The 24,794-nt window shown below is 43.1% G+C and overlaps 1 long non-coding RNA gene across 1 annotated transcript; it reads left to right on the top strand.

Moving 5' to 3' along the window:
* Positions 1–4,467: 4,467 nt before the first annotated feature.
* On the top strand, positions 4,468–5,996 carry LOC146857067 (uncharacterized). The gene is made up of 2 exons (XR_014979846.1): positions 4,468–4,850; positions 5,562–5,996. It is a non-coding gene; the product is annotated as an uncharacterized LOC146857067 (long non-coding RNA).
* The last annotated feature ends 18,798 nt before the right edge of the window (positions 5,997–24,794 follow it).

The raw sequence follows: 24,794 nt of genomic DNA, 5'->3' as shown, positions 1-24,794 counted from the left end.
TCCATCATCTACTTGTGTTTGCTAAAAATCACACCGCCCCAGGTGGTCCAGGCCAAGCTGCATATAGAATTCCTGATTCATTGGGGATTAACTGTTCCGACATACTACTTGTTCTGAGCAGGTAGTAAATAAGTGAAGGGTGCATAAGAGTGGGAAGTAGTGGTGGCCAGGGCTTCATAGAATAGGAGAAACTGGGCATGCAGGGAGCATTCTGTGCTTCCACAAGATGTAGCAGGGGGTTGGGATGAAGTGGTGTGCCGAGTGAGGCTGCACTTGCAGTTCCATATGTACCTACTTATACCAGCCCAATTTTCTGGTCAATAAAATCAGGCTTGGTGTTCGCCTACCTAGAAAATCTGGGTACAGGAACAACACTCCTCTTGTGATCAGAATGTGCACAATTCCACACAAAGAAACAGCTCTGTCCAACATATAACCAGGTCCTAGGTGCGTATATATGTATTTATTTTATATTTGTGATTTTTTTTGTACGAGATAAGAGAGATAACAAAAGCTGTCTCCAGGCCAGACCTATTAAACCACTTGAATTCCACTCCCCCATGTAGAACTTGTCCTGTTTCTTTCTGTAGACTGACCTCCCAAAATGCAAGAAGCAATCTAGCATCTCTAGGTCATTTTAGCTACAGAACGGTCTTTGCGATTTAGAACACATAGCAATTCTTATTAGCTGATCCAAAATAACAATATTCAATAGAACTACTGCAAGATTACCCATCTCATGTACCCAGATCTGTAGAGGGGGCTAATAGCTCACTAATAATGCTATATCAAGTAATACATGCCACTGCCCTCTGAGCAAAAGAACATAGAGAATGAGCTAACCCTACCAAGGAATGATGGATTGGAAGATTTATAAAATCATATTGTAAGTCAACAAGCTGTTCAGTGGCCATGACAAAGAATTAGGCTAAAGATCAATGTATTCTATTGACTCCCAATGCAATTTCTTTTTTATAGTGGGTTATGTTGTTCCTTATATTACATAGTTAAACATACTCTGCTAGAACCCCCTATTATTTTATTTAACCTAGCTTATGCAAGGAAATACTGCAGGCAAAAATGGATATTAGGTTTGGATTTTATTCCGTGGAAGCGAACGAAAAGGATAATCAGCACATAATTTTCACAAAAAAAATGTAGGGGGTTTCATAAATAATTACTGTCAAAGCTAGCAAGGTAATAGATTCTTCTTGCACTGTATACAAAAAAGGTCTTTCAGGCTTCCTGATTAACTGCTGATTGCATCTTTCAAGCATAACGCATTATATGTGATACTATCATGTTCAGAAACATTTCCTAAAATAAATATTGTGTCTTAAATATCATTTACAAAAATATTATCCCATTAGTTGTAAGTTTTAAGTTTTAAGTTTTCCACTAGTTCCAATGGAGTGTCTGCAAACAAAGAGGGTTATTAGTTAGGGACAATGTTATTCCTTACCGAGTAATAAGTCCAAAATCTTGTCAGACCCAACTCCCAGGTTCAGTAAATAATTCTTTGAGCCTGCACCCAGTCAAGAATCAACCTTTGGTCTCTTTTTTGGAGCTCATAATCCTCCACTCCGGCAATCTTGGAAGCTGTAATAGATGATGCCCTCCCAAAATGGGACACCTTTTGCCACCAGATCCAGCCAAAGCTCTGGAGGTCATGGAAGCCCAAACATTTTCTATGTCTCAACTTTTGTACTTTCTAGAGCAGATCTAAGGATCTTCTAAGGGTAATAGGACCTCAGGGATAGCATTTAGTGGCCAAGACTCATTCCAGCAGCAACCAATAGCTGGGGCCCGTGCAGGTACAGTTGCTTCTGGTTAACTTGTCATTTCAGGAAGAAAGGGCTCCTGCAGATTTTTGTGTCTCTGTAGCCACAAAGGTGGTTAGCCATCTGATCCATGGAGTCCACTTCTCAGTGCTGGGTGCAAGTGGGAGCAGGTAAAGCTCCTAGGGTTTTACCTCAGGTCAAAGACAATAAGTACAGAATTCTTCTATTCTTCCACAGGTCCAGAAAGTGTTCACTTGACCTGGAAAAAGATGCTAGTTTTGTACGATTCACTAGCCAATGTGTGAGACTGACTCCTGCACACTCTATCACCAGGTTCCCAAGGGTAAACCTTCCCACTATTGCAGCACATCCTTTGACCTAATGGAAAATATCCCAGAGTGCACTAATCTGTGTTAAATCAACCATGACAGAACTCTTCTGAGTATTTCCCTCAGTAATACCAAACTGGCTGTGGGACCAACTCCCCCTCCCACTGGGATGGTGTCAAGCTTGCTTCACTGTGCCTAGGGATCACAGGGTTTCCCTGCATCAGATCTCCCTTTACATGTAAATATGAATGGATGGGTCTCAGCCTGGTCCTTTTCAAATTAATGAAGTTCTGCACCCTCTCCAAAGGCCCATCCTGAGCTGGGTCACAAAACTCGCACATTAGTCTTCCCTGCAACAAGGCCTAAGGCATTATGTTTGCTCTTTGAGCAGTTTTCACACCGTGTTAAAGGGAAAGCATTGACAGGGGGTGGCTGGTCGCAGGCTAATGCTAATGAGCTTGCTGGAGATTCAGGCAAACAAATCTACTTTCTAAAATGTACTTTTCCTGTATATTGATACAAAAATTAAACCATTTAACTGGATCTTTATAAAAAATGTATGAAAAACAGTGGATGAATCATTTCTGTAGCTTATCCAAAACCAATTTAGTGAAGCATTATTTTATGTGAATTTATGTTTTAGAATTTTTGTGGTCCTCTTACAGAAAGGTAATGCAAAATGATGGTAGCAGTGAAAAGGGCTGCAGCAAATCCAATGACCCGGGTGTTGATTGTATCAGCATGAATTAAGTGAAATTGGTGCTGCTACGGTGATTAAGCAGTCCCCCGGCTATCTAGGGTTGTCGTCTGAGTCGGTGGCTGCAATGGCACCAGCTACATACAATATAAACCAAAATGGCCGCTTACATAGTATCCAAAACAAAGTCCAAAGTGCCACATTTTTTCAGTTTGAAACATGTCCATATTTGGTGCACCGAGACACACAAGAAAAAGTAGTCCATATAGCCAACACGTTTGGTGTCCTTCTGGACTTTCTCAAGGCTGCAAAAGAATATATTGAAAGCCATAATTACCATAGTGTACACACAATCATATGTCATGACATCAAACCCTAACAAACAGGGAACAGAAAAAAATATCCCACTGGCCACATTCAGAAATCCAGAGCAAAGTCTAAGTCGAACAAAGAAAAGCCCATATAACAGAAGTCCAAAATTCAGGTGTTTAAAAGTCATACAGGCACATGCATCAAACCTTTTTGCGATCGCAAAGGGTGCGAATCGCAAAAATAGGCCGTTTGCGATCGCAAAAGTCAGTGTTGAAATGCATCAACTGTATATTTGCGAAAATCCATTTTTTCGCAAATATAAGGAATCGCAAAACATTCTGCGAATCAAATAGCGAATCGGTATTAGCGTGTCCCAATTACCGAATCGCAAACAACGAATCGCAAAATGTATGCATGACAAATCGCAAATAGCGATTTCCATGAAAATCGCAAATTAGCGATCGCTAAATAAGAAGGATCACAACCAGGTGGTAATCATGAGTGCAAATCACAGACAGGTGAAAACCAACTGAAACCCATTTAAACACACCCAGAATGAGCCAGCACTGTTCACAATGGCAGGGATTTACCTGATGGCGAGGAGGATGAGGCTGCAGGCTGCCGCACAGAGACGGAGGCGAATGAATGAGCGCATCTTCAGAGTCCGCATAACTTTGCTAGGCCAGCAAGAGGATGAGATATACGACAAGTATAGGCTCAATGCAGCAATGATCCATGACCTAATCAATGAATTGGACCCCATAATGCAACGACAGACACGTAGGACCAATGCCATCCCAACGCATGTGCAGGTCCTATGTTGCCTACACCTTCTGGCGTCAGGCAGTTTTCAGGGGGTCATTGCTGTTGCGGGAGGTGTGTCACAAAGCGCACTTTCAAGAATATTGAAAGCATTCCTTGATGCCATGATGGCCGTGATCGGGTCTCATATCAAGTTCCCTACCACCGCGCTTGACCTTGCAAAAACCAAACAGGAGTTCTACCAGATAGCTCGTTTCCCACATGTTTTGGGTTGTATTGATTGCACCCACGTTGCAATATGTCCCCCTGCAACACAGGAATATATATATAGAAATAGGAAATCTTACCATTCCCTCAATATTCAGGTTGTTTGCAATGCCAAAAACATTATCACTGACATTGTTGCGCAATTTCCAGGGAGTGCACATGACTCTTATATCTTCAGGCAAAGTGGCATACACACCCGTCTTGTCAGGGGAGAATTTGGAGAGGGACATCTGCTTGGTAAATATGTGTTATAGTTTATCACTGTCATTGTACGTATGTCAATGTGAAGCTGCCACTGACTCTTTGCTCCATTACATGTAGGTGACAGCGCATACGCCTTGCGTAATTACCTAATGACGCCTTACCTCAATCCCACAACTGCCAATCAACAGAGGTACAATGCAGCACATATTTCGACAAGGAACATCATAGAGCGCACATTTGGGCTGTTGAAGAGCCGATTCAGATGTCTACATAAGACCGGTGGAGCACTGAAGTACAACCCTGAACAATGCTGCAAGATAGTAGCGGCATGTGCCATGCTGCACAACATAGCGACAAGGGGAGGAATGGACATCGAGGTGTCTGACAGCGATTCGGAGGATGGGAACCAGCAAGTGCCACAACACCATGCAGCACAAGGGGCAGGCGCAGCAGAAGGGCGTAGGAGAAGATTTGACATCACACAAAATTATTTCTGAGGTGAGTAATGATGACACAGAAACTGACTATTGCTATCAGAGTATTCTTTAATTAAATAAAATTGCCATGAGTGTTCAAGCACACTTGTAATCTGACCAGTGCAATGGACATAAGTGGTTTGCAAATGTCAATTCACTTGTCACTCTGTGAAAAGTCAAATCCAAATAAATGGTTACGTCACCATAGTGGAATGCACTTGTACATGCCAGTCTAGCGCTTTTTCCCACGAACACCCAGACGCCTGTCAGACCCAGCATTGTCATCCGTTATGTTGGAAGCGGCGGGGGTACTGCTGCGTGTGTTGCGTCTTCCTGCAGTGCGGACTGGAACTGCCACACTACTTAGGCTTGAGCCACCCTCACTACCCTCTTCGGGCGTGGAATTGTTGGCCGCAATTGTGGAAGCATTTAGCAAATCAACTGCATTTGTGACCTGGTCCAGTGCTTTAGCCACATCGCCGCTCCAATGGCACATTTCAGTTTGCATGGTCACAGACCTACGTGCCAGCAGTGCAGTTGTCGTGGCCAATCTATTGTTTGATTTAGCAAACATTTTCAATTGCAGCATTAGTTGACGATGCTGTCTCTTCTGGGATACATTTCCCTCATGCATCACCTTGCTCAGTTGCTGCACACTTTCTGACAGTACTGCTATGTTGCTAGCCATCTTGCCAACTTGCAATTGTACTAATCGTGTGTTTTTTGTCTGCAGGCGCTGCATACGGAGCATCTGTCCCTCAAGACCACCCCAGACATCACTTGGTTGCTCCTCCTGCTGTGTCCTGAGTGCTCTTCCTCTCCTACGCCGGGCTCTGTGATTAGTTCTGGGGACCTGTGGTTGTGTTTGTGTGATGGAAGTTGTCTGGCCATGGCTGCCACCTGGTGTTGCATCAGCCTCATCATCTTCACACTCCATGGTGACTAGGGATGGAACAGTAGCCCTGCGTGACTTTGTTGGACGTGAGGGATTTATTTGCACCACAGGTGTGTCCATCTGTTCACCTGCGCTGGTGTCCTGCATGTCTGGGGAATCGCTATCCACATCTTCTACACGTTGTGCATCTGTGAGGTGAAACAGTGCAACACTGTATTATTTCATGTCTGTGATATTAATTGCACAGTAATAAATTTCTGCCTTTGTAAATGATTTTATACTCTATTCAGCTTTTTTGGGTTGTTACTCTGAGATTTGACATTTTAACTGCTTGACCTGACTACATCTCCCATAATGCCCCTCACCTACTGAATGCATTGTGTACTGGATGTTCAGGGTCTGCACTTGGGCTGTGCTATGGTCGAGTTCTACCTTTACATTTTGTAACACTAAGAAAACATACATTCATCTTACCTTCAGATGTGTTTGCTGCTCCGGACGTGTCCAGCTGGGTCACACCAACAACAGCTTCTGGCTGGATGGTGGATTCAATCAAGTCCTCCATGGGAGTGTTCCCAGTGTCTGTTGGTGTTCCCCCTCCTGTCTTCTTTGCCTCCTTCAGGCGGTCAGCTATGCGCACCTTAGCCCGACTGCGCAAGTCGTACCATCGTTTTTTGAGTTCTTCAATGGTGCGGTGTGTCACCCCAATGGCATTGACCCTGTTTTGGATCCGGAGCCAGATTTTCCTTTTCTCCTGCTCTGCCACTTTCAATGATGCCTTTCCAAACAGCTTGTCATGGCTGTGGACTACTCCCTCAATGAGGGTGTCAATTTCTTTTTCTGCAAATTTAATTTTGCGTTTCCTGCCTGTTTGGCTCTCCTCTGCTGTTTGTGAGGCTTCCATTTGATATCACAAGTTTTTCTTCTGTCTCTGTCACACTCCTGTTCTGCTCCCAGAGCCAGCTCCCTCCTCTCCCTGACACTGTGCACTGGAAATGAGGCTGGTGCTGCTCACTTCCTGGTTGTGATGTCATCAGGATGCATCAAAAAGCGACTTCGGTATTAGCGATTTCGCTAATTGCGAAATCGCTAATAGCGAGTTCGCAAATGCCGAAATCGCAATTTATTTAGCGATTTTTAGCGATTCGCAATATTCTCGCAATGTTTTTGTTGCATCGTGTTTTGCGAGTCTTTATTTGCGATTCCTTAAAATTCGCAAATAAGGACTCGCAAACTCTCTTTTTGATGCATGTGCCTGATTGTGTTAACCAGTAATGTCAACAGAAAATGTAATATCACTAGTAGACAAGACATTTCATAGGATTCTGAGCTATTTAAACTTATTTTTTTTATCTTGCAACATAAATGAATTAAATAATTAAACGGAAGAACGTTACTTTGGTGAGAATACAGTAACATTGTACTGGAACCACATATTGGAAAACCACCTACAATAGCTGATTTAGGGGAAATTAAAGATTTGAAAGGGGGTACGTTATAAGGTTCAGTGCATGTACCTACTAAGTGGTAGGTCAGTTTGAAAAATCAAAAAACGTCAAGTTGCATTTCCTTCCACACCAGTAATCATGTTCTTTTAGGAATGGTTTCAGCATAGCATTGGACCGAAGTATTGGAATAATAACTTTTAAGTCATGAAGTGCTTAGTGCAGCACTTGTGCCGTGCCATTTCGAAGCACTGCAGTTTACACATTTTACTATTGCTGAATTTATTGCTGACATCAAAAACGTGAGGCAGTAGCGTTTGGCAGAGCAGGAGAACTGCCATAAATTGTCTGGGCTCCCGTTTCACTAAATATGTGGATTCCCAACCTCATTTAAAAGAGGAGTAAGTATCAGGTTTAGACCTGATGAGCCTCAGCTGGTGTAAACCTCTGAATTACCAGCCCTTCTGTTTCTGGCTGCCAGCTAATAGTGACTGTTACCCCACCCTATTTAGGATAGAGCAACTATCATTTGATTTCCCTGCCTGAGACCACCTGTGAGGCTTGGTGGTCCCAGTCAGGGAAATTAAAAAAATGACCTGACATCATGCAGGGGGGAAATTCCCTGCATGTCAGGGCCATTGTCGTTTTTTGCTGTCTTCATGTAACCAGCTCTCACTTTAGGAGTTTGTTTCTTGAAAAGAAACCTTTGCTCTGCAGGTACACCTAACATGGAGCCTGCTCAGCAAAGTTCTGTGCCATGAGTAGAGTCGGCGGCTCTAATGAGTTTCCAGAGATCTTCACCACTCAACAGGATGTAAATTACCCTGTGACTGTCATTCCAAGATTTGAATTCATAACCTACTGTAGATCAACATTATATCACATCAATGCATGTGATTCTTAGTGCTCTAGGATTGGAGGATACTTGGACGTGGAGGTATTCTGAGCATAAAGAAAGCATGCATAGATATAAAAAGAATCGAAGGGGGTCGCAGAACGACCTACCTAATATATAATCCAACTTTGGGGGCATAGCAACAACAACCGGCGATAATTATCGCAAAGCGCACTTAGCGCTAGGATAATTATCGCCGGCTAGCGTGGATTTTTATCGCTGAGATAGCGTGCTATTAGCAACGCTTATCTCAATAGCGGTAAAAATCCTCACGCTAACTGGCTAACGTGAGATTATCGCTGGAAACCCAGCGATAATCTCACGTTAGCTTGTTGATAGGGGCTCACAAACTTAGCCATGATATCCACCTTCCATAGGATATCATGGCTAAGTCAGTCCTGAAGCAGGTGTTAGGAAAGTAGCGATAACAGGTGTTATCGCTACTTTTCCTGACGCTATGCTTCATAGCGTGGGGCTTGATGATAGGAGAAATGTCGCTTGGCGACATTTCTCCTATCATGTCAGGTCAGGAACGCCCACTTTGCATCTCATTAGAGATGCAAAGCTGGGCGTTAGAAATCCCCACACTAAAGCAAGTTTTCACGCGTTAGCGTGACCTTGCTAATATAGCGATAAAATTATCGCCGCTTTTCGGCCGAAAACAGCCGCTAAAGCGGCGATAATTTTTTATCGCCTCGTTGTAAATATGCCCCCGAGGAGCATATCAACAACAACCGGCGATAATTATCTCTAAGCGCACTTAGCGCTAGGATAATTATCGCCGGCTAGCGGGAATTTTTATCGCTGCGATAGTGTGCTATTAGCAACGCTTATCTCAATAGTGATAAAAATCCTCACGCTAACAGGCTAACGTGAGATTATCGCTGGAAACCCAGCGATAATCTCACGTTACCTTGTTGATAGGGACAGGCAAACTTAGCCATGATATCCTCCTTCCATAGGATATCATAGCTAAGTCTGAAAAATACCAGACGATAAAGCCAAAAAAGCAGAGATAAAGCCCTTGTTGATATGCCCCCTAGTTCGCTACAATGAAAGGGATGATTGCCTGCAAGGTATAGCAGACCACCATCCCTGTGACTGCATTTCAAAATGTAAATCTTTTATTTTTAAAGCATCATGATTTCCTTAAAGGAAATAGGGATTGCTAAAAAAAGTTTTACATTTTGAACTTCCTCTGGACCACTGCCTACTAACCCTCAAGCTGCCACTCCGAATTCCAAAGGAGGAGTCCAAAGTTTTCTGAATCATTAAATGTGTTTGTACGCTGAGATTTTTTTTTTAATTGTGGCAAACCCACAGATTTACCAAATTAGAGGACTTGAGACTAGAAAAATGTTTTGTACATTGAGCCCACAGTTTTCCCTCTTACATCATTGTCAATTATCAGCATCCTGTTAATATCTAAAGTGTTATCTATTTCATTGTGTAACTCAGAAATGTATGCAATTGTGTTCTCAGATCCCTGTTTATTTTTTGATGAAACAAGAGTTTTGTAACCCTTTATCAGATTTATAAGCCCTGTTCAAAACCTAAATGGACGTTAATTATTTTCTTCCATAGAAAATAGACTTTGCAAATTGTAAGACACTAAGTCGAGAGCACGCTACTAGGCCACTGTGCTATCATTTAAGAACAATTGGATCATTCAGATTTTTAAAGCAAAAATAGATATAGGAGCTGATTTTAAGTTTTGTAGAGGAAGGTATAGTGGAGACATTGAGAGGTGTTACTGGGATTCCTGTCTATGTTGCAAACGTTTGATAGGCTTCTCTGTCTAACTGTTAAACAGTTTTCCATTTTTCAAAAACAAACTCACACAGTGAGAGTTTGTGTTTTTCAAAATGGAAAACTAATTACCCCTTAACCACTAGAGTTTTCTCCCATGGTTTGGGGGTCATTTTTTTAATGTCCATCTCCACTTGATTTTACATGATGGTGGCCAATAGCAAAAAAAAGCAATCCAATTGCCCACTGTAAATTTGGCAGCAGGTCAGATGGCTAACCTCGATGGCCCATAATCTGTCAGAGGAGTATGTCAGCGATGGAGCCGGATTAGGCTCAGACATTGGCATACCTTCAGTCTGCTCACCTCTAAATCGGTCGGGTGGACCATGAATTTGGCAGAGGGTACTCTGCTGTTGTTGTGAGTGAGTACCCTGTCTGCCATATTATAAATCTGACCAATAAAATCTATTCAGATCTGCACTAAAGGTCAAATGCACGAAGGCATTTTGAATATTTTAGTAACCTGTATTCAATTTTCAATATTCAAAATATTTTATTTCGGCCTACGAGGCCATAGAAGTAAGAAAACAGTAAAAATCAGTACATACAAAAACAATTCTTTTAAAATACACTGATCCATTGTTCACTTCATCGCATCAATATACATCTATCTTCGAGTTTGGAAGAGTTCCATGAGTTGATCTTGGCAGTCTAAAGGTTGCCCTAGTATCTTGTTCATCTATAAAGTGCCTGTGCAATGTATGGACAGCAGAATAATATTTGTTCTGTATCAGGATCGATTTCTAAAAAAGTACATGTACAGTCAATGTGCAAAATCGCAGTTATCACAATATACCAAAAAAGTGCATGTACAGTCAATGTGCAATGTCGCAATTATTTCAATATACCATTATGCATCGGCATGAATTAGTTTGGGTCCTAAACCTGGGACAAATGCCAACAACTGGTCAAACATAATGAGGAGGTTAAGTTATCCAGTTGCTTAGGGACATAATACAATTTGTTGTTCTATGTTGCTCATCCGTTGCTTTTAAATGACAGGGAAGAATGGGATTCTTCTATGTAATAATTATTTCATTATTTTTTCAGCAATGCAGATATTTCATTGATGTGTATTTTTTCAAGATAGATAGAATAGTGTGCAAACGGCATGAAAATAAAATTTTCTGATGTACACAGCTCCTTTGTAAAGGCAAATGCATTGGGACCAAGTTGGGATTTTTTTTTTGCCATCCATTCTGAATTCTAAAGAGGAGTAAATAAAAGGGGCACCCTTCTCCCTTTTCTGAATCACTTAAGGATATATGAAAGCTTTATCACAGCAATTGTGGTCACAAACTGTTCACAGATAGACACTCCACATGGCATGGTAATCCTTTCACAATTAGTATTCTGCCATAATGGGACTGCTTCCACGTTGTGAATGGTAGCAATTGACCTCAAGTGGAGCAGACAGTCCAGGGAGGCACCGAATGCTTCCTCTGATGTATTTTCCTATGTGCTAACATTTTTTTTTAAAGAAATGTTTTATTTTATTGGATCCTATTGTAATTTAACATTGATAGCAGGTATGTTGTTTTTATGTTAAATGATTAAATACGCTATGATGCCTTTCGTGAACAAAAAACAAAACAAAAACTAAATAAAAGCATCCCTTGTTTCCTTAAGGAACAGGAACCTCTTTAAAATAATGCTGTCATGCATTGATGGTGGCCTACTGTACCCCCACATGCCTGCATTTCAAGGCATTAGCAAAAATTCATAAATTTGCTCTTGCCTCTTACATACTAGTCAAGCATGAGATTTTGACCTCCGCTAAATGTGTGTTTTGTGATCATGTAGTTATCACATCAGTTGCACCACAAAATGAAAGGCAGGATCCAATTGCTGTACAAAAACAGCAACTGTTTTGTGTCAGATATTGGGTTGCAGATTTAGGAGGTGAGTATTCCTACCAACTCAATAAGCCTGAACTGATTAGGTTAAAACACTGTTTGTGGGGGCGTGGCCAAGTCTCAAATAGAGTAGTATGCAACTTGCGGTGTCTCCGTCCTCCTGCGGCCGGCCTGATGATTCTATCGTCACCGGGGCCCCGAAAACACTGGCAGACCCTCACCTAGTGTGCAGTAAGCCATCCGCCCCAATTTCGGAGCATGTATTGACTTCCAAGCTCGAGATAGATGCCAGTTCGCAGCGGACAGCCGAGGGGAATGGTTGGACCCACCATCTTAAGCCCAGGCATTGAGAGAGCGTTCTGCATGGCGGGGGCCTGAAGCTTCACTGTGAGAGCCAGATTTGTGACTTTTGGTGGCCGTGGTGTGGGAACTGAACTTGGGGACCGTGGGCAGACCTCTGATGCCCCTACTCTGCGGACGCAGGACACCAGACCCGGCTGGTACAGGTAGGCCTTCTGATGTTTGGGGGGGCCGGGGCGAGCCTCGACTGCTGGGTGCCCGGCCAGGCTCTCCTCTCTGGGGCAGTGAGAGGACCCTTGCACCCGAGGGCTGCAGCGAGGGTGCAGCTTCTTGAAGCGGCCCAACCTCTGCGAGGGCCCCATCAGCTGGGGCCAGCAGCGACATATTGCGGCCTTCCCAGTTGCATGCTGCCCAGAGCCGTGCTGGGGCATAAGGAGTGGGCCAACCAACCTGCACCGGCTACATCATTTCAGGGTGTCACCCGCGGGCGCCACTGTGGGGGACCCTTGGCACCCTTGGGGGAGATCAATAGTGAGTAGCGGGCCCCCGCATTGGGGTGGACTCACTAACAAACGTGCCACGGGAGGAGTGGCCTGGCCTCACTGAGATGCCCGCTGGCTTTTACGCCGACGCCAGGGACCCACACGAAACGTTGCACAACAAAACAGGAGGTATGAGCTGAAGTGGGTGCCTGAGCAGCAGGGGTGCAACTGTTTGTGCTGGTGGGGGTTGAGGCGATCAGATGTGCAATCGGGCAGTGAGCCTGGCCCTATTCCCTCCATGGTAGGACTTCAGCTGAGGGGAGGGCTTGATTGGCTACCCATCTGACCGCGACAATCTGAAGGTAGTTACCCGGGGCTGAACTCCCTTGCCCCTGCAGAGCTTAATGTGCTAAAACAGTCCCAGCTGGGAGGAGTGAGATCGGGATCTGGCTGTGGGGGTGCCCCGCCCCCACCTTGAGCATGAATGGAGGGTTTGGCTGCTTACCCAGTGGGCCTTGGGTTGACCTCACCCAACATCCCGCAGACCTCCTGGCCTACTGACACCAGGCTACGCAGAACTTTGGGACATCACTGCTGGCTTCCCTGTACTGGGGGATCCTGGTGCTCTGTGGGGTCAGGGTCCAGAGGAAAATCAACGGCTCCCCCTAGACCAGCAACCTAAGATCTGCTGCCCTGAGTGGGACGCACTGAAGAAGAGGTATTCAAGGGGAAACAATTCTTCGCAGTGAAATGTGAAAGGATACCGCCCCAGGCTCCTCCAAGGAAACAAATGTTCCATCAATGTGGCTAAAGCCGCCCTCTGTTGTGGCGGCCCAACCTGCCCTCACGATTGCGACATCCCCTGAGGGTCCTGAGGCGAGCCCCCTAGCACAGGCCTTTATGACTTACTTTCTTCAAGAAATAAAGGCAGAAATCAGCTCACTTAAAACCGAGTTCAAAGCATGCCTGTATGATCTCTGGCGCAATGTGACACAAATTGGGGGCAGAGTGGACAGCCTCGACCAAACACTCGACACACGAACAGAAGACCAGGAAGACCTATGGCATAGAATGACGGCGCTTGAAGAACAGCACATTGAACTACAAACCAAACAGGAGGACCTGGAAAACAGGAGTTGGAGGAACAACCTTCGCATCAGGGGGTCCCCCGGGGCATGGAGGGGCAGGATATAATGACTTTCATGGCGGGCCTCCTTCAGTAGGTCTGGGCTGATGATGATTCCTCCCCTCAGCACTTGATAGGGCACACTGAGTAGCAGTCCCTCGTGGAAATGCAAGCCTTGTCCTAGACAGCGTACACCGGATGCACTTCTTTACTGAGAAGGAGGCAATCCTACGCGCGGCCAGGGAGAAGACCAACTTGACCTATGGGGGACATCACATTCAAATTTTCAAGGATCTCGCTCCAGTTACACTTTGACGGCGAAGAGAATTCAAGCTGGTCACGGGCAAATTGAGAGACTTGTCAATTAAATACCAGTGAGGCCACCCTTTTGCCTTGATCTGCTCATGGGAGAGCAAGCGCAAGTCCCTTAGATCCCTCGGGGAGGCCGAAAACCTACTCCAGCTCAAGACGTAGTCCCGCCCTGCCAGCCCTGGCTCTGGCCTCTCCCAGTCTGGGGCGCCGCTGCAAATAGAATGGTCAACTGTGTGATGTCCTTAAATCAGGGCACAAAGAGCAAGTGAACTGTCACAGCAGGCCAAGCAAGACATCATACAACACCTCAAGTCCATGGATAGCAAGCAGTCCTGGGGTCACTCTCCACCAGCCTCAAACCCGCCCTCCCCAGTGCATCTAAGGCACTGAGGCCCAGCCTCTTGGGTGCCCTTGGAACCCGGATGCGGTGCGCTCACATACCTTGACTCCCCATGTCAATTGGTTCCATTGTTAACTCGACTACTGTGTGCCTACGACAGTTCATCAAGGAAACCTTCTACATTCCATGCATTCCCTGCGGCCCTAGCCCCAGCCGCTCCCATACCTAGTTTCGTCATGAAGGGGCACTGGATCCTGGGGGGAGTTTTCAACCCCTCTTTGACTCTAAAACATGGGCCGGCGGCTGGGTAGGGAGACTGCAGCTAGCAGCAAGATCACAATGGCACCCCCACCATTCAACTGGACCCCAGGAAAAGTGATGCAGAGGCAATGGGTGGTGCAAGCTGCAGTGGCCTCCTGGTCAGGGCCCTGGTACACATTTAATTTACAAATTAAGCACTGCAGTCAAGCAAAGTCAAGTTTGTTTATTTTCATTGATGATATTCTTGTTGATTGTGAAGAAAACATGAGCTCAATAACATAGCTATCACTCAAAGTCCCTTCCGCTAGCACACAGTGCTCTATTCACAATAGTTTACTGCTTTGTAACCAGGTTTTTCTGCCATCTCTGAATGACGTTAGCACAGAGGAAATAAAACAATATTCATGTAGTGGGATAGTGCTTTGATGGTAAGGCAATATGATGTGTAATAGAACCATGCTCTGATTTACTGAAAACATAACTTTGCTCACATCATGATGATTGTGCAGTTTTAGTTCTGTTCTATGGGAACAGTTCCTATGTATACCCTAGATTTTGCGGGGTGAACCGAAACTTTCCAGAGACTTTTCCGAAGCTACTAGGGATATTGTCTGATTTCCTATTGATTTTGTAAACTTAACATTTTTCTGATTTTGCTCTTTGTTCTGAAATGCTCTATTTCCAAGAGCGTTCATGAAAATGGCTTTTGCCTTTGCAATTTTTGTACTGCACTGTTTCTATTTGTGGAATAAACCTTCCACAATTTTCTAATTCTGCCATAAAACTCACTTATTGATTCTGTCCTTGGTTAATTAACACTCATTTTTGATATGCTGTGTTGTGCCTTGTCTCAGGGCACAATGCTGCCCAACATTGGGGTTTAACACCGTCCCAGATCATCCACCTGTGGGAGTGCTATTTAGGTATCTTTTGGGGCCTAAGAATTTAGGGGTTCCCCGCATCTACATGACAATGCAGAAACTGCAGATTTGCTATAGTTTTGGACCTGACGTTTGCACATTGGGTCGTTGTTCTTTTGAATGGACACAAACCGGTAAGAACCAGTGTGTAAGAAATATCCTTATTTCTACTATGGGCCTGATTATGAGTCAAGCGAAGCATAAATCATTTATGGAATTCTACTCCATCTGATTCTGAGTAGCTAGGTGTTTCCTTGTGTGAGAGAACTTGGCTCTATTTTATCTACTGATAAAACTGGCAGGAAAAATTGCATGAGACTTAGGGGCATATGAACAAGCCCCTATCGCCACCACGTCACCTATAGTGACATTGTGGTGGTGATAGGGTCTGCGCCTTATGTACAAGGCAGGGTTAAGCCACTTAACGTGGCTTAGCACTGCCTTGTACATAAGGCCCCCTATCATGCTATGGTTAGCGTGAAAAGGGTGGGCAGTGGGTTTTGCGATGGGCATCCCACCGCAACGCCCATTCATTTTTACACTGCCCCCTATGTGCAAGGGTGGTGTACATAGGAGGCAGCATCAAAATTAAGACCAGGTGAAAACTGGTCCTAAGATGGCGAAACAAGGTGAAATGCATTATTTCCCCTAGTTTTTGTTTTTTCCATGTGTGCTGTCTTGTGCAGCACACATGGAAAAAGCAAAATGTGATTGCTTGTTTATGTACAGGAAGGTGTACCTTCCTGTACATAAATGAACTTTTTTTTAAACTGCCTTTTTGTCACTTTCATGTGTGCTGCATGAAGCAGCATGCATGAAAGTGACAGAATAGCATTTCTAGGATTGTTTATGTTCCTACACATAAACAATCCTCCCCTGCACGCAGGCACCCTTGCACTCTGGTGCAAGGGTGCCTGCATTTGTGCTAAGTTGCTAAACTTAATGCCATCGCAGGGGGAAACGCAAGGCTGCACCACATTCTTGTAAATATGGTGCAGCCTTGTGTTTCTGAAATGGAGGAGAGAGGAGTTAGGCCAAGAAGGCTAACGCCTCTCTCCTCCACTTCCTTGTATATATCCCCCTGAGTCTCATTCCATTTTTGTTTCTTCTGCCAAAAAATATGTTCTCCTTCCATCTCCTACTACCCCACCCCCGCCCCCTTGTCCCATACCCCATGCATAGGCCTGTGCATACATTTGCCAACTGCTTAGTGCAGACGCAGCAGAATCCCAAGGAACAAGGAATTCTCTGTGGTTTCACAACCAGAAAAATCAGTCCCATGCGGTAATTCCCTTTTCCATGGAATTATACTAAGAATTGCACGGTACTAGATTGACATTAGCACATGGTGATAGTTAAAATGGCATATGATTTCACTTTTACCTCAGTATTATACAACTTGTAATCAAGCCAAATGTATTTGACGCTTTACACCTTGTATTTCTGGCAAAGGTCCTAGCCTTTCTGTACATCTGCCGAGGACATTTTAATGAATAATGCAATCTGAAGAGGTACTGTTTACAGAAATATTTATTAATATTGATTCGTTCACTGAGTTTAAGAAGCCTATTGATTAAGATGAATCTATCATTCATGCAAGGGTGTTTCTTACTCCTATGAAATATGACGCAGACGTACTCGAAAGGTACCACAAATTACATAATATTCTTCTGGAAACTAGGAAGAAATAATCTATAAGGAACATGTCATATTAGTATTGACTGAGTACAAATATAAAAAGTAAAACCAGAAAAATTGCAGCTGGAAAAATGTAAACAATTGAAAAGTCTATTTAAAAGAAAAACAAGCGCTATGTTTTGTTTAAGTGCAAAGATGTTCATTGCAGCTTCTGCCAAAGTGTGTTAGGTTTAGATTAAACATGACAAGGCATGTCTCCTCGTTAGCCCTGTTAATTTCTCATGTGAATATCTTAACTATAAAAAAGAAGAGTAATTGAAAGATGAAAATCAACACAATCACTCTTATTAAGGGCATATTAGACAGGTTTCCCTTCTCTCTCATTTTAGTTTGTTCATAGTACTTTAAACATTTGTACATTAGAGGAACATGTTTATTATTGAAAGCCAAGAGACATTCTTTTGTTTCTAAACAACTGCAATATGAAGCTATATTGTTTTTGTAAGCAATAAGTTATAGGGATTCTGTGTTTAAGGATTGCTTAGTTAATATATTTTATGAATGTGTTTACAGTATGAGACATTGTCATTCAGAGTCTCATTGACCACTGTATGCCACCATGCTTTAACCATTATTTGGATAAGGTTTGCGAGTGAGCATTGTTTAACTTCTTACATATCTTAGATCTTCAATTTTGGATGATCTCAATCTGTACCACAGTGGACAGTTCCCAGGTTGTGTGTAGTTTGTGCCAAATATCTTTCTTGGACTAACGGTGTTTCATTGAGATTAGGCGTCTGTCAGTATTTCATTAGGTAAAATGCTGCTCAAGAAACTTCCATGAGGCATTTTCAATGGCAAGTATCAAACCAAAAAGTAAAATCTTCTTGTAACCCACCTAAAGTTATCTCATGAGTCCATCCAGTGTATTTGTGCACCAGTTCTGTGGACCCTCACTGACTCATTACTGGAATCCCGTAATCCCCACTGAATAATTATTAAAATCCGGGGACTTCCACAGTGAGTCAATATTGGAAACCGGGGACCCCGGCCTAAGCAATTTTCATGATCTGAACCACAAACCAATACACAAACGATGACATATTTGATTTAATTCACAAACAAATACTACAAAGAGTCACAACTTGAATGGGAAGGTTGGAGCTTTTTCTAAATTCAATTAAGGCAGTCCATTGTCCATACTTCATTCTACTTGATGCACTTGCACTGCTCCCACAAATCAAACTGAGGATCCCAACTTAATTTGTAGCCTCCAATTTCAAACTCCTTCCCATTCACAGAACATTTTAACATGTTTCAATTTTACATTTTGCATATTTATATATGTTGTATTATTCTGTTAATATTATTTAATCTTTTGAGGAATCGCAGCCCCTCAAGTAGGCTTTGTGGACCCCTAGGGGTCTCCTAGTCCACACATTAAGAAGCACTGGACGATAATATATGTGATGACCTCTAACTAGTGAGGGGTGATGTCATGTTAACTTCAGGGTGCCTTGTTATAAATCCATGATTATTCGATAAGTTGACATACACATGCTTGAAGTCAAGGGTTGTCTGTTTGTTGTTGTTCAAATATAGACAAAATGCAAATAAAACTAAAGTATCAAAAACATATCCCTAATGATTCAAATATGATTCAAGGCTTCATTTTTAGTGTGCGACAATGTTTTAACAAATACACAGATCAGATTATAAAATGAGTGGTACATTCATTGGACTTGTAAGTACTTCCTCAGCCACAGTTCCCACATGAATAAAGGTTACACTGTCTCACCCCAAATAAGTTATTACAAGAGACAATGGTCCCTGAGCAAAGAAAGAGTACAGGGAAACAATGAATATAGCCTCAATCAGTACTCTATTATTACCGCTATTCAGCTGGACACGGGTAATTTAATATTCAATATGTGTAATAAACATAAGAAAGGGTGACACAAAAAATATATACAGTGGGACACAAGCCTGCGTCCTAGAGCTCACATAACATAAAAGGAAAAAGAAAGGCTCAGGCAGCGTGAAGTTCTTTGTATAAGGAAATCATGATATAACAAACAAATTAAAGAAAAGCCACCTTTAAACATACTTTGTCTTAAATAATAAGGTCTATAAGGTAGGCAACAAGTCGACGGCATTTCGATCCTTTACAGAAAAATATTGGATCATCATCAGGACATTATCAATGTGATGCCTGTAAACATTTTCCTGTGGTGACTATATATGAATCAAAGGGAAGAACAATAGCGAAGATAGGGAAAGAGGGATAAGTAAATTGTAGAGAATTAACTTGGGCAAGAGTCAGTACATACACACTAATCGTGCTGAAGAAGACTACAAACTATGGCAGTAGTTAATGGTTGGTTCTAAGGCTCAGGAAGAACCGTTTAATGTTTGATGTTTACGCATAATGGGCACGCAATGGTAAATAAAATCAGTGGAGCAAGAGTATTTTTAAAAAAAGGTAGCGAAAGTGGCAGTGATGTTTAAAATGCCAGAGCCAATGAGAGTAAGTCCATGGTGCAAAAATCGAAGAATGGTGAAGAAGTACCTTAAAACTATCAACAATAAAATGGTAATGGCACAAGAAATAGCACTAAGTGCATTAGAATGGTGAAGGAGTAATATCGTACTATCTAAAATAAAGTGGTGAGCGAAATAAGCACAGTGGTGAGAAGGAAAAGTAAGACCAAAATACCTAGGGTCAAACTGGCCAGTGCAAATTGCCGCTGGGACCGGATGCACGGAACGCGGATATGAAATCCACACGGAGCAGTCAGGACACGGAGGACCTGGATGTGAAGGGTGAACAGGTCAAAAGAGGTCTGGGGGAGTGTGGCACGCTAATAATGGAAGCGGAGACACACTTACCTATTTGGGACGCTGTGTGTGGCAGCTGGTAGTATCGGACATCAGTTCTAGAGTTAGGCAGGATGAAGCCGCAAGCCGGACTCTGGATTGGTCGGGTCAGTAATAGACGAAGGTAATACAATTGGGAGTTGTGAGCCGCCAGTGCGGTCTCAGGAATCCAGGGACACGTATGCAGCAGTTCTAAATTGAAGAGTAAGGGAGCGTTTAGGAAGGCATGGAGACGATATGCACGCTTGGTGGGAGGTCTCATAGCTACGTGGGGACACTTACTGATAATCTGCAGTTTACACAGCTCGGTGCTTCCAGTCGCATTCGAGAGGGAAGTGCAAGATGAGGGCTGGTCCACGGGCTAAATAGTGGAAGGACTAATGGTCGAGGGGGTCATGTGACCTACTAATGAGAGTGCAAAGGCTACGGCCATCTTAGAGTGGTAAAAAGAGATTAGAGAAGTGAAAATTACACTGGAAATACGCTTCGCAGTACTTGTGCAAAGGCAAAAAATTACAAAAAACAGAAAACATTTCAGATAAACTATCAAGGTTATAGTTGCGATGTTGACAGATCCTTATTCGTGCCTTTTGTGTTGTTTGGCCGATGTAAATCTTTTTGCATAGACAAAGAATTGCAAATATTACATTGCAAGTATTGCAGTTAGAGAACTCCTTCAGTTCAATTTTGATTTTCCCAAACACGAATTCCTTGCATTTTATGGTAAATTTACAAGCAGTTCAATTGCCACATTTGGCATGCCCAGTGAGTGGCGCCGTGCCCCAATGATCATGGAGTGTACCTGTACGTGCTGGACTCGGCAAGACAGCTCTAACAAGGTGGTCCTTTATATTTTTGTTTTTCTGAAATGCAAACAACGGGCGTTCCAGATTCAGTATGCCCGTGTTAATGACACCCCAATGTTTGAGAATACTCTTGCGTATTGTGTGTGAGGAGGGGGAAAAGGTGGTGACACACACTATGCGGTTCTGTGACCGTTTAGTTTTCGGTTCCAGGAGAGAGTCCCTTGGGCAATAGCAGGCTCTCTTCAAGGCATTACGAACTAGCCTACGTGGATATCCTCTAGCTGTTAGTTTCTTTGTCCATGCAACAAGATTTACATCGGCCAAACTACACAAAAGGCACGAATAAGGGTTTGTCAACATCGCAGCAGACTACGTTGCAACACACCAAATGCCCCTCTGGTTGAACATTTCCAGCCCTATGGCCATACCGAAGATGACATACGCTGGACAATCATCAGCGTGATCAAGCTACCTTGCAGATCTTTCACAACTCCTGAATAAGGAGGAACTTAAATGGATCTTACGTACTGGCAGCATCCACACTGGCTTGAATCGCCTTGAGGAATGGACAACACTTATCTAATTGGACTTTTCGCCTCATGTACTGATGCTATGTTCTCCTCAATCAGTTGGCTAACGTGCTGATGTATAATCTTGATAGTATATCTGAAATGTTTTCTGTTTTTTTGAATTTTTTGCCTGTACACAAGAACTGCCTAGCGTATTTCCAGCGTAATTTTCACTTCTCTAATCTCTTTTCACCACTCTAAGATGGTCACCGCCTTTGCACTCTCATTAGTAGGTCACATGACCCCCTCAACCATTAGTCCTTCCACTATTTAGCCCGTGGCCCCGACCGCATCTTGCACTTCCCTCATGAATGCGAATGGAAGCACCAAGCTTTGTAAGCTGCAGATTATCGGTAAGTGCCCCCATGTAGCTATTGGACCTCCAACAAAGCTTGCATAACGCCTCCATGCCTTCTTAAATGCTCCCTTACTCTTCCATTTAGAACTGCCGCATACATGTCCCTGGATACCTGAGATCGCACTTGTGGCTCACAAGTCCCAATTGTATTACCTTCGTCTATTACTGACCCAACCAACCCAGAGACCAGCTTGCAGCTCCATTCCGCCTAACTCTACAACTGATGTCCGTTACTATCGGTCGCCACACACAGCGCCTTAAATAGGTAAGCTTGTCTCTGCTTCCATTATTAGTGTGTCACACTCTCCCAGACCTCCTTTGACCTGTTCACCCTACACATCCAGGTCCACTGTGTCCTGACTGCTCCGTGTGGATTTCAAATCCACGTCCTGCGCTTCCAGTCCCAGCGCCAGTTTGCCCTGGCCGGTTTGACCCTCGTTATTTTAGCCATTCTTTTCCTTCTCACCACTGTGTTTATTTTGCTCACTACTGTATTTTAGATAGTACTATATTGCTCCTTCACCATTCTAATGTGCTTCACGCTAGTTCTTGTGCCATCACCATTTTATTGTTGATAGTATTAATGTACTCCTTCACCATTCTTCAATTTTTGCACCATGGACTTTCTCTCATTGGCTCTCACTCCACTGATTTTATTCCCCATTTCGTGCCCGTTAAACATTAAACGGTCCTTCCTGAGCCTTAGAACCAACTATTAACTACTGCCATAGTTTGTAGTCTTCTTCAGCACGATTAGTGTGTATGTACTGACTCTTGCCCATGTTAATTCTCTACAATTTACTTTTCCCTCTTTCCCTATATTCAATATTTTTCTTCCCTTTGATTCATATATAGTCACCACAGGCAAATGTTTACATGCATCGCATTGATAATGTCCTGATGATGATCGGATATTTTTCTGTAAAGAATTGAAACGCCGTCGACTTGTTGCCTACCTTATACACCTTAATATTTAAGACAAAGTATGTGCAAAGGTGGCTTTTCTTTAATTTTTTTGTTATATCATGATTTCCGTATAAAAACAACTTTATGCTGCCTAAGACTTTCTGTTTCCTTTTATGTTATGTGAGCTCTAGGACGCAGGCTTGTGTCCCACTGTATATATTTTTTGTGTCACCCTTTCTTATCTTTATTACATATATTGAATATTAAATTACCCATGTCTGGCTGGATAGCAGTAATAATATATTACTGATTGGGTCTATATTGATTGTTTTCCTGTGCTCTTTCTTTTCTCAGGGACCATTGTCTCTTGTAATAGCTAACAACCCAAGGTTCCTGACCGATTAAAATTGGGCTCTCTTGTATTTTTACAATATATCACCCTAAATAAGTGGGATAGATAATACATTATTAAATAAAGCTGTAAAGATACAAAGCATTAAATAAGAATATGTTCAGGTTTCAGTGCATCCTTTTACCCCACCGTATCTTGCACAACAAACTGCTAATACTATTAGTGAAAGCAAGACTATTGCTAATTATTTAGACCAGTGCTAATTAGCCACTACATGAATCCAGGTTAAAGAAATCCGAGGGCACACAGTAAACGACTCCAAGGAAACAAGTCACACATGTGCACCAGTGTGTTTAAAAGAGACAATTATATGTGAATGAAATGAGACACCCCTCTTTGACCACAGAAAAGGCTATATTAACAAGCAGAAAAGGAAGTTGAGAATGCAAATGGCACTAATAATGAGGTTCTGCACTACTCAAGCAAATCTGTCTAGCATACTCCAATGTGGTGTGTGTCTGATAGCTGATTAATCACTTTTGTGCTGCTAATAACTTTGGCACCATTTCAAGTATCTCCACAAAACTTTTTAAAAGAGGTCTCTTTTTTGCTTTGCTTGTGCATGGAATGCTTTGGGGTGATCCGTCAAGTGGGGTCTGAGAAAAAAGTGGGGATGTCCCAAAATACAAAATCCCCATGAATTTTTCATAGACTTCTTTAAGAAGCTTTACCACAAAAGCTGCTAAACTAAATTTAGCAGGATTTTTGATATTGGTCCGCAGAATGTGATGTAAATCCATTCAGTATTTGAGAAATTATGGTTGAATAACAATTCTATAGCTGAACGTTTGGGTCAGAAAAATGTTAATGGCAGCCATTAAGGGTTTGAGGACTTCATCCCTTTCTGAATACAATCATATGTAAGGGTGTGTGGTAGAGATACCCTGGCCCTCTAGGCCTGGAGGGGTCCAAAGGGATTCTCCCATTGCTAAAATAAAAAACAATCCACAAATGTTGCCGTCACCCTGTGGCACTTTTTCAGGATTGTGGCAAAAAAACACCACCAAAATGGCAGCCTCTTGCCACATTCTTTAATTAGCAGGTAAGGGACCCCATCTTGTAGGTTCCAATTTAATTATTATGGGAAGGAGGTGGTGTGGTCTCTCTTCCAAACTGCTTACTGTCCTGGGGACCCCATACCCTGGGACTCAATTTAATTATTTTGTAGAGGCAAGCATTTGCCCCCCCCACTTGAGCCATTTACTTCCCCAGGGCTCCCATTCCCTGGGGTCCTATTTAATTATTATGGAGAAGGGGTGTCCGGTCCCCTACCCAAGCCGTATTTGACCCAGGGCAAACTGGCGCTGGGACTGGAAGCGCAGGACGTGGATTTGAAATCCACACGGAGCAGTCAGGACACAGTGGACCTAGATGTGTAGGGTGAACAGGTCAAAGGAGGTCTGGGAGAGTGTGACACACTAATAATGGAAGCAGAGACAAGCTTACCTATTTAAGGCGCTGTGTGTGGCGACCGATAGTAACGGACATCAGTTGTAGAGTTAGGCGGAATGGAGCTGCACTCTACACTCCTCCACTTTAATCCACACCAGTGTTTTCTATTCCAGTGTGCACCACAATACTGTACCTCACTCCACTCTAATTCAGCCACTCTACACTATTACACTCTACACCAGTACACTCTATGCCACTCCATATTATTGTACTGTGCACTAGTCTATTTTACCACACTCCAATCTAGGCCACTGCACTGTACAACTCTGCATTGTACGCTATTCCACTGTATGCGGCTCCACTCTAT

Source organism: Triturus cristatus, chromosome 3_2, assembly GCF_964204655.1.
Source record: "Triturus cristatus chromosome 3_2, aTriCri1.1, whole genome shotgun sequence".
NCBI lineage: Eukaryota > Metazoa > Chordata > Amphibia > Caudata > Salamandridae > Triturus > Triturus cristatus.
This window is presented reverse-complemented; position numbering and strand designations above follow the sequence as displayed.